This window comes from Tenrec ecaudatus, chromosome 5, assembly GCF_050624435.1.
Source record: "Tenrec ecaudatus isolate mTenEca1 chromosome 5, mTenEca1.hap1, whole genome shotgun sequence".
NCBI classification, from domain to species: domain Eukaryota; kingdom Metazoa; phylum Chordata; class Mammalia; order Afrosoricida; family Tenrecidae; genus Tenrec; species Tenrec ecaudatus.
In genome coordinates, this window is record NC_134534.1 from 25,213,656 (window position 1) to 25,223,397 (window position 9,742).

A 9,742-nucleotide genomic window follows, 5' to 3' on the forward strand; every position below is an offset into this window, starting at 1 on the left:
TATTATATATACCTTGTGGATTTTCTACTTTAACACCTACCTTCATTTCTCTCCAGAATTATTTTAATATCACTAAGGATAGATTCAATATCCCCACAGATGTGTCATCTGGTTCCATAAACAAGTATTTCTCTTAGAATCTCCTTTTCCATCCTTTACTCACCTAAGTTTGCCGTCATGCTCCTGAAACCAAAACCCAAACAACCATCTAACTGGTTCTGACCCACACAATGCTATGGGACAGATTCTGACCCACACAATCCTAATTTAAAATATAAGTCCTTAATTCTTAGTGACTTTAAAGTAAGAGCACATTACTTTGACCAACTAACTACCCTGTAGGATAAAACAAGAACAACATGAAATGGCATTTCCATGGCATTTTGCAGTACATGTGATTTCCATTCTGTTTTGGGGAGCTGATCTATATTTTTGTGACCTATAGAGATAAAAGACTAAAGCTCTGGGGCTTTGAAGACAGGAATCACTACTTTGAATTAATTTTAGGAGAAACTTGTATGAGTTCGTGATAACAGATTATGGTCATTAGATACCTAAAAATGATTTTTAAAATATGGACCGCTTCACAAATTTGCGTGTCATCCTTGCGCAGGGGCCATGCTATGTATGTATTCCATTACATTTGATATTTCAAATGACTCTATAATAAAATATAAGTGAAATGTATTTTATTTTGATCAATTTATTTGCTTAGCTCATTGTAATCAGTTGTCCAGTTGTTTTTTAAAAGAATTTTAACTCAGAACTTTCATCTTGTATAATGCTCTAAAATGTATCCTGATTAAGGCAGTTTTCAATTGTACTCAAATGAACATGTGTACTTCTTTTAGTGGACATTAATCTGATTCAAATTTAATGCCAATATCAACATTTCAGGATTTATGTATTATTAATTTTGTTTTCAACTAAGGTAAAGTTGAACTAAGATAAATAGCCCAAGTATATTAATCACAGATTTACATTGTAAAAAATATTTCTACTTTTCATAAGCTTATCTAAGCCCAAACTTCAAAAACTCTGAGTCCTCACCTGGTAAGGCATCAAGTAACTGAATGCTGGAATGAAAAGGATTTAGCAACAGTACAGTATTTCTGAATGCTCAACAACCAAAAATTATTTTAGAATCAAATGCATAATGAATCCATAGTGTTTCTAGAAGGTCTTACCCTTGTTGTAAATTTCTTGGGCAAAAGGTTTGTGAAGGGAAGAAGTTTAATAAATCCTGATCTACAATGTAATATAGACAGGTGCAGATTGCCAGGACTTCCACAGACAATGCTACTGCATGACTGGCAAGAATTTTAATTTGATGAGGTATCATTCCACCACTTTTCTGTCAGTTGGTTATACTTTGATCACTTATGTGTTCCTGTTGGGCTATGTCATTGGTCTTTCCAATCCTAGCAGGGTCACCCAAAGTGAACAGGTTTCAAAAGAGCTTACTAAGAACAGACTACAAAGAAGGAATTAGCCACTGAAAACTAAATAGATAGCATTGCAACATTGTTATATATTGAAAATATAATGAATAGCAGTAGAACATTGTTGGAGATAGTGCCAGAATTTGAATCCGTTAGGTCAGAAGGCATTCTAAATATGACTAAGGAAGTTCTGCCTTCTCAAAGTAAAGTGACCATCAGAACATGGATGGAGTAAAGCTAGTGAGAGTAAAGGTTTCCGGACCTTCATATATGGATAGGGCATGATTTAAAATAAGAAGAAACAGCTGTAAATATCAATTAATAATTGGAACTTGGATTATTCATGGTATGTATATAGGAAAATTGGGAGTTGTCAAAGATAAAATTGAATGCACAAAAATGAATAATATAGGCAGTCATTGTGAAAAAGAGGCCATCACAAGATCCATCTTGAAGTGCGATGCTGTCTGTGATAGGATAATATCTATCTCCATACAAGAAAATTCAGTTAACACAACAATTATTCAAATTTAAGCACTAACCACTAAAGGCATGATGCTTAAATTTGAATAATAGTTGTTAACCAACCTTTTCAGTCTGAAATATATAAAACATGCAATTAATATTCATTGATAATTATTAGAGTTTGGAATGCCAAAGTTGGAAACAAACAGTAGTTGGAAAGTATGGCCTTGGGGATAGCATGATAGAATTTTGGAAGACAAGCAACTTAATTAACATCAAGAAAGACAACTATGGAATATACAAAACAATCCAGATAGAACACAGAAGTCAAATTGACTACATCTTTGGGAAGAGATGATGGAGAAGCTCAGTTGCAGCGGGTAAACATAAATTAGGCAGTGCCTGGGAACATATCAATTGCTTTTACATAAATGCATGCTGAAGCTGCAGAGAATTAAAACAAGTCCATAAGAGCCAAAATACTACCTTGAGTATGTCTTACCTAAATTTCAAGAACATCTCAAGAATAAATCGGATGTATTGAATTATAATTAAAGAACCTGTTGAGTGGTGGGATGACATCAAGAACAGGACATGTAGGGAACAAAAGGTCATTCAAGATACAGAAAAGAAAGAAAAGGTCAAAGTGGACACCAGAAGAGACTGAAACATGCTCTTAATTGTAGAGGAGCTAGGGCGAATGGAAGAAAAGATGAAGTAAAAAAGGTGAACACACATTTGGAAGGCCAGCTCGCGAAAACAAGGTAAACTACTCTAATTAAGTGTGCAAACAAGGAGTTAAACAAAAAGAGGGGACAGATTCAATATATCTTAAGCTGAAAGAACTAAAGAAGAAGGTCACGCTTCTTGTTGTAATACTGAGAGTCTTACGGGAAAAATATTGAAAAAAAACAGGAAGTATCAAAAGAACTCTCCAACATCCAATCATTTGAAGAGGTAGCCTATGGTCAAGAAGCAACGGTGCTGTAGGGAGAAGTCAAAGCAGCCATGAAAGCCTTAGTCCAAAACAAGACTCTCGATATAGGTAGAATGTCAATTGAAATGTCTCAGAAACTAATGAAGTACTGGAAGCAATCACTTGTCTATGCTCCAAAATATGGCAGACAGCTACTTGGCCAGCTGACTAGAAGAGAAGCATGTTTATACCACATCCAAAGAAAGGTGACCCGAAAGAATGTGAAAATTATAAAATGATATTGTTGCTGTCACATGCAAGTTTAATGGGAGCTGCCATTACACAGAGATCTCAGAGGTTCAGGCCAAGTACAAAGAGGAAGTGGGCCAAGCGTTATCATTGCTGCTGTCAGATGGGCCTTGGCTGAAGCAGACAGTACTAGATACCATGTTTAAATGTGTTGTCTTGATTATGCAAAGGACTCCAACTGTGTGGGTCATGACAAACTATGGATAGCCTTAAGAAGAATGGGGAGTCCAGAATATTTAATTGTGCTCATGCAGATCCTATGCATGGATCAAGAGGCTGTTATACAAACAGAACAATAGGATAAGACCTGGTTAAAAATCAGGAAGTGTGTGTGTGTGTGTGTGTGTGTGTGTGTGTGTGTGTGTGTGTCCGTGTGAAGGCTGTACCCTCTCACCATATGTATGCCACCTGTATGCTGAGAAAATCAATGGAGAATCTGGATGATATAAAGAAGAATGGATATCAGTCTTGAAGGAAGGTGTATTAGCCACCTGTGTTATGTAGATGACACAACCTTGCTTGCTGAAGGTGAAGCATTTGCTAATAGAAATAAAGTATTGCAGTTTTCAGTATGGATTACAACTCAAAGCAAGGAAAAAAATTCTCAAAACTGGTTCATTAGATAAAACAATAATGGAAAAGGGATGAAAATTGTCAAGGATTTCATCTTGCTTGGATTCACAATCAATACTCATGGAAGCAGCAGTCAAGAAATCCAAAGATACAAGCATTGGGTAAATTGGTTGCACCAGACCTCTTTAAAGTGTTAAAAAGCAAAGATGTTACTTTAAGGACTGTGGTCCCCTGGTCCAAGCCATGATATTTTCAAAAGCCCCATATGCATGCGAAAGATGGACATTGACTGAAGAAAGCCAAAGAGGAATAGGTGCATTTGAATTATGACGCTGGATAAGAATATTGAAGGTACTGTGGTCTGCCGAAAGAACAAACAGATCAGTCTTAGAGAAGTACAGTCAGAACACGCCTTAGAGCGGTGGTTCTCAGCCTTCATAATGCCACATGCTTTAATACAGTTCCTCATGCTATGGTGACTCCCCAACCAAAAAATATTTTTGCTACTTCATAACTGTCATTTTGCTACTGTTATGAATTGGGCGACCCCTGTGAAAGGATTGTTCGACACCCCGCCCCCTCCCGCCGAAAGCGGCTACAACTCACAGGTTGAGAACCACTGACTTAGAGGTAAGGATAGCAGACTTCATCTTCCATCAGTCCCTGGAAGATGACATAATTCTTGGTAAAGTAGAGAGAGAGAGGGAAAAGAGAGAGCCCGTCAAAGAAATGGGTTCCCCCAATGGCTGCAATAATGATTTTGAACATGAGAACAATTGTGAGAATGGTACAAGACTGGACAGTGTTTTATTCTGTTATACATGGGGTCACTATGACTCCGCATGTCCATGAAGGCCCTTACAAGTATACTAGGTGGTGTATTTGGTAAGATAGGTTACTCAGTGAACAACTAATTCTTCATATACAGTTTAGAAAATAAAAATTTTGCTACCAAATGTTATAGACTTTGTGAAAGTATTGATGTCACTGTTTTTAATAAACCTGTAATGCCTGCTGTACATTGCAATGTATGACTTTAGGGCTTCTGTAAATATTAATACCTGTTCAAGTAAGATAGCAATTTATCAGTATAATGAGTGTACTATGTGACAAGAAAGTAAAGAACAGAAAGCAAAGGTGCACCTTATGCAAGCCATGGCGCTTTCATTTGGTTTATATGGATGTGAAAATTGGACCCTGAATGGGACAGTTTAAGGAGAATTGATGCATTTGAATAATGGTGCCAAAGAAAAATATTTAAAGTATAATTAACTGTCAAAAAAATCCAACAAATCTATCTTAAAAGAAGTACAGCAAAATGCTCCTTAGAGGCAAGGATGGCTAGATTTAATCCCACATACTTTAGACATGTTGTCAGGAACTATCGGTCCCTGGAGTAGGACCTCATACTTCGTAAGGAGCAGGTCAGGAAACAGCAAGATGAACACATTCCACAAGATGGATTCACACAATGTTGCAACAATGGTCTCACATATAATAACAGTTGTGAGGATAGCAGAGAGCAGGGCAGTGTGTTGATGGTTGTATATTTGGCCATGGGGTCCAGCTCTGACTGGAGGGTACCTAACAACAATGATGTAGCTAGTATGTCAAACATAGAGTAGTCACTGACAAACAAAATTTGAATTAATCCAATCAAATTTTATTGAACTAACAAAATAAAACCTAAATACCATATATACTCATGTATAAAACAAGTTTTCAGCACATTTTTATTTAATTAAAAATATTTTAATCATTTCAGCACATTTTTATTTAAAAATTTTTAATCATTTTATTAGGGGCTCATACAACTCTTATCACAATCCATCATACATCAATAGTGTAAAGCACATTTGTACATTCATTGCCCTCAGCATTCTCAAAATATTTGCTCTCCACTTAAGGCCCTGGCATCAGTTCCTCATTTTTGCCCTCCCTCCCTGCTCCCCCCTTTCCTAATGACCCTTGCCAATTTATAAATTATTATTTTTCATATCTTGCCCTGTTCTATGTTTCCCTTCACCCACTTTTCTGTTGTCCATGCCCTAGAGAGGAGGTCACATGTAGATCCTTGTAATTTGGTCCCCCTTTCCAACCTACCTTCCCTCTATGTTCCTAGTATCGTCTCTCACATCACTAGTCCTGAGGGGATCATCCACCCTGGATTCCCTGTGCTTCTGGTTCCTATCTATATCAGTGTACATCCTCTGGTCTAGCCAGACTTGCAAGGTAGAGTTGGGATCATGATAGTGTGGGGCTGGAGGAGGAAGGGTTTAGGAACTAGAGGAAAGTTGTATTTTTCATCGTTGTTACATTGCACCCTGTCTGGCTCATTTCCTTCCCAAAACCCCTCTGCAAGGGGATCTCCAGTGGCCGACAAATGGGCTTTGGGTCTCCACTCTGAACTCCCTCCTCATTCACTATGGTAAAATTTGTGTTCTGATGATTGATGCCTTATACTTGAGCCCGTCAATACCTCATGATCATACAGGCAAGTGTGCTTCTTCCATGTGGGCTTTGTTATGTCTGAGCTAGGTAGCCGCTTGTTTACCTTCAAGCCGTTAAGACCCCAGGCGCTATATCTTTTGATAGCTGGGCACCATCATTTTTCTTCACCACACTTGTTTATGCACCTGCTTTGTCTTCAGCGGTTTTATAGGGAAGGTAGGCACCAGAGAATGCCAATTTAATAGAAAGTATTCTGACAGTGAGGGAGTACTTGAGTGGAGGCCCAATGTCTTCTGCTACCTTAATACTAAACCTAAAAATATATGCACATAGATGTATTTCCCCATCCTCACATATAAATATATTTGCAAGGGCATTTGGGCACATTTTAATGCAGATTTTGTGGTAAAATTAGGCGCCTTGGCTGAGATTTTGGCCAGCTTATCTTTGAGTATATATGGTACATGGCCATAGAGTTGGATCTGACCCTTAGTTACCCTATAGAACAGAGTAAAACTGGTTCTTGACGTTTCCAGGCTGTCAATCTTGAGGGAAACAGATAGCTTCATATTTCTCCCTACCAGGGACTGGAAGACCTGGAGGTTAGCAGTGCAACACACAAGCCACTATGCTATCAGGGTAGATCATGTGTTTTATCTACAAACTTAAAATAAAACAATAAACATGACATGAAGAGTGACTGCTGTAAGATTACTCAATATTGTATTTGAGATATTTTACTTTTTGCTTGACCCACATATTTAAGGATCTTTAGGAAAAGGGCAAAGCATCAATTAGCAGAGGGTTGCTCAGCTTGCAATGTTTTGAAACGTTGCCAGGAGCCCTAACCTCCATAAAGAAAGCCAATTCAATGTTAATGAAGCATTCCTGAGAAAGGCCCAGGGACTGCATCAGAGAGGGGAAAAGATACAAAAACACAGGGAAAAAACAAACAAATGGAATATCACTTCCAAATTAGTATCTTAATCACTGAAGTAGGGTCCAATCCCTCACTGGACTAAAACACCACGAGTGGACCAAAGCTCACACGGATGCTGCTTTCTCCTTAAAAGCCAAAAAAAGACAATTAAAAGGCCTACTAAGAATTTGCCTACGATAATTGAAACTAGGCCATGTTGCACTTAATAGAAGTCAGTCTGTAACAACTCTAGCAGTTTTTAGAGTATACTGTAAATCCCTCAGTTAAGAACTTCTGATTTACTAATAACTAGTAACTTGTAACACTGAGTGTTACCAAAATCTGCCCTCCCTTTGAAACATTGAAGCAACCCCTAATTAGAACAAATGATTCACCAAAAATCACCTTCTTTTGTTGCACTTATAACGTTTACCTCATGGTAGAGACGCTGAGCCTTTCTTTGCACTGACAGGCCAAAACCAAGTCCATCTAGTTGATTCCGACTCTGTGACCTCGGGGCAGAGCAGAACTGCTCTTAGAGTTTCTGGGACTGCAGATCTCTTCAAGAGCAGACAGGCTCACCTTCCTCCCATGAAGTGGTTGATGGACTGGCGCCAAGAACCTGAAGTAAGATGCAAACCACTTTAACCCCTGTGCCGCCATGACATCCTTCTTGCAGTAAAGTGAACCTAAATAATAATCCCATGCACCTCCTCAGGTTTACCTACACATGCTTGCTGACACTGAGGAGCGGATCTCTTGCACAATCTCCAGTCTGTCTGTTCATCTAAGTCAGAGTTTGGTAACCACAAGAAACGGCTCTATCCCAAAGCTGGTTAGCAATGTGTAGCTACCGTGTCAGGGATCTCAGTCCAAAGAGATCAAAGTTTGCTCCTTTGAAAGGTAAAAGCCATTATCCCATAGGTGTCTACAAATTTTATACAGAAGTTTTGAGGAGGAAAGTTCCAGAGTCTTCAGACAGCGGAGACACGACATAGATTAAAATAGAAAGATGATTGCCAACAATTATCTCCATTATAGTAACAGACTTCAGACACTGGTTTGGGCTTGTGCTTAACATGCCCCTGTCTCCTTTATCAGGATAATGCCTTTCTATTCGTGTTCTTCGGATCACTGGGGCCATCTAAGGAAAAAGCAAGAGAATTTAAACGGCCATGGTATCAAAGCTCCTCCTAATACACTTCTCTTCAACAATAATAGCTTTGTGTTTGTTAGTTCTACCAAACAGGCTTCTAACTGCTTCATTTACAGATACAGTTGTTACTTTACTTTCTTTTAAAAAAATTAGTTTCTTAAACATTCTCGTGAGAACATACATAGCTAACTACATAACTCAGCAGTTTCTCTGCGTACAATTTCAAGACAGTGTGTTGGGCTGAAGGAAATGAAGAAGTCAGTGTAAACAGTCGCACCCCTTTATGTCTCTTCCCTCCATGTGGCATTGTGGTTATCTTTTGGGCTGCTGACTGCAAGGTGAATGGTTTGAAACCTCTAAGTGCTCAGCAAGAGAAAGACGAGGTTTCCTATTCCCTAAAGAGTTATAACTTCAGAAACCCACCGTGCTTGTCTCCGCTGCCTTATAGGGTTGCTAGGAGTCAGAATCCACTCGACGCAATGAGGTTTCGTTCCTTCCCCCACTTCATGCACTTAACGGATACTGATGATTACTAGTACTAGGAGTGGGCACCCACTATCAATCAAATAATGCGGCCATTTTTCTAACACATGCACTTGCTCTGTGTTTCTGGATCACATTTTGTAATTCCCCAGATATTTCCATTGTTCACTAGGCTATTACATACATACACTACACTTACTACCTCTGAATGAAACCTGCACTCTTGTTCATGATAAGCTTCCCTGGTAGTCCCCATACATCTATATATGTTCTTTCAGACAATATGTTCTTATGTTAATGCTTTACTGACTTTCCACTTAAATTTTAAAATTATCTCCCATTTAGCAAAGATAAATTATCTGTTTAAATTGACAGCAAACTGAGTCTAAAATGCACTAATTAGTTGGAATTCTGACACTGAATGCTTCATTTCCCTCCTTTTTGTATTTCTTTTTTATTGCTATTTCAGTTTTTAACACTTCATTGTTTATATTAATTTTTCATCACTCTATGGAAGGTTCTTTTTAATTCTATAGTTTATTAACCATGTACAATTCAAGAGAAAAACAATGAAATATTTCAAAAGAAAAGGATAGACCACAATACTGTACTCAGCATATTATTAGTTTTAGATTTCAGTTCGAAAATTGACTTAAGATACATTTTTGTTTGTGCCATCTAACCTCAAAAAATAATTCCCCATTGTCCGTTTTTATATATAACCAGGTGCCACTGACTGCCTGTTTATCCAGACTAAAATCAATGCTGCATATTCATAATTTGAGGGCAAATCACAATTACATTAGTTATCACCTTCAACTTAAAAAGCCAGAATTAGATTTAATTTTATTGCGAGGGAAAAGCGCTCTTATCTTCTGCCCCAAATGCCTGTTTGCGCGAAAGGAGCCCTTTTTGAACACTTCAAACACTATTCCATGTGTCCTCTTTAAAACACCAACTTTTAAGCCTGACATTGTCTTTCTGTTTAAAATGAAGCTATCACAATGACTTCCTAATTTAGACAGAAA

At 38.0% G+C, this 9,742-nt stretch overlaps 1 non-coding gene across 1 annotated transcript; it reads right to left on the reverse strand.

Annotated features, from left to right (window-relative positions):
• Positions 1-568: 568 nt before the first annotated feature.
• Positions 569-673, reverse strand: LOC142449528 (U6 spliceosomal RNA). The gene has a single exon (XR_012784681.1). It is a non-coding gene; the product is annotated as a U6 spliceosomal RNA (small nuclear RNA).
• Positions 674-9,742: the final 9,069 nt, after the last annotated feature.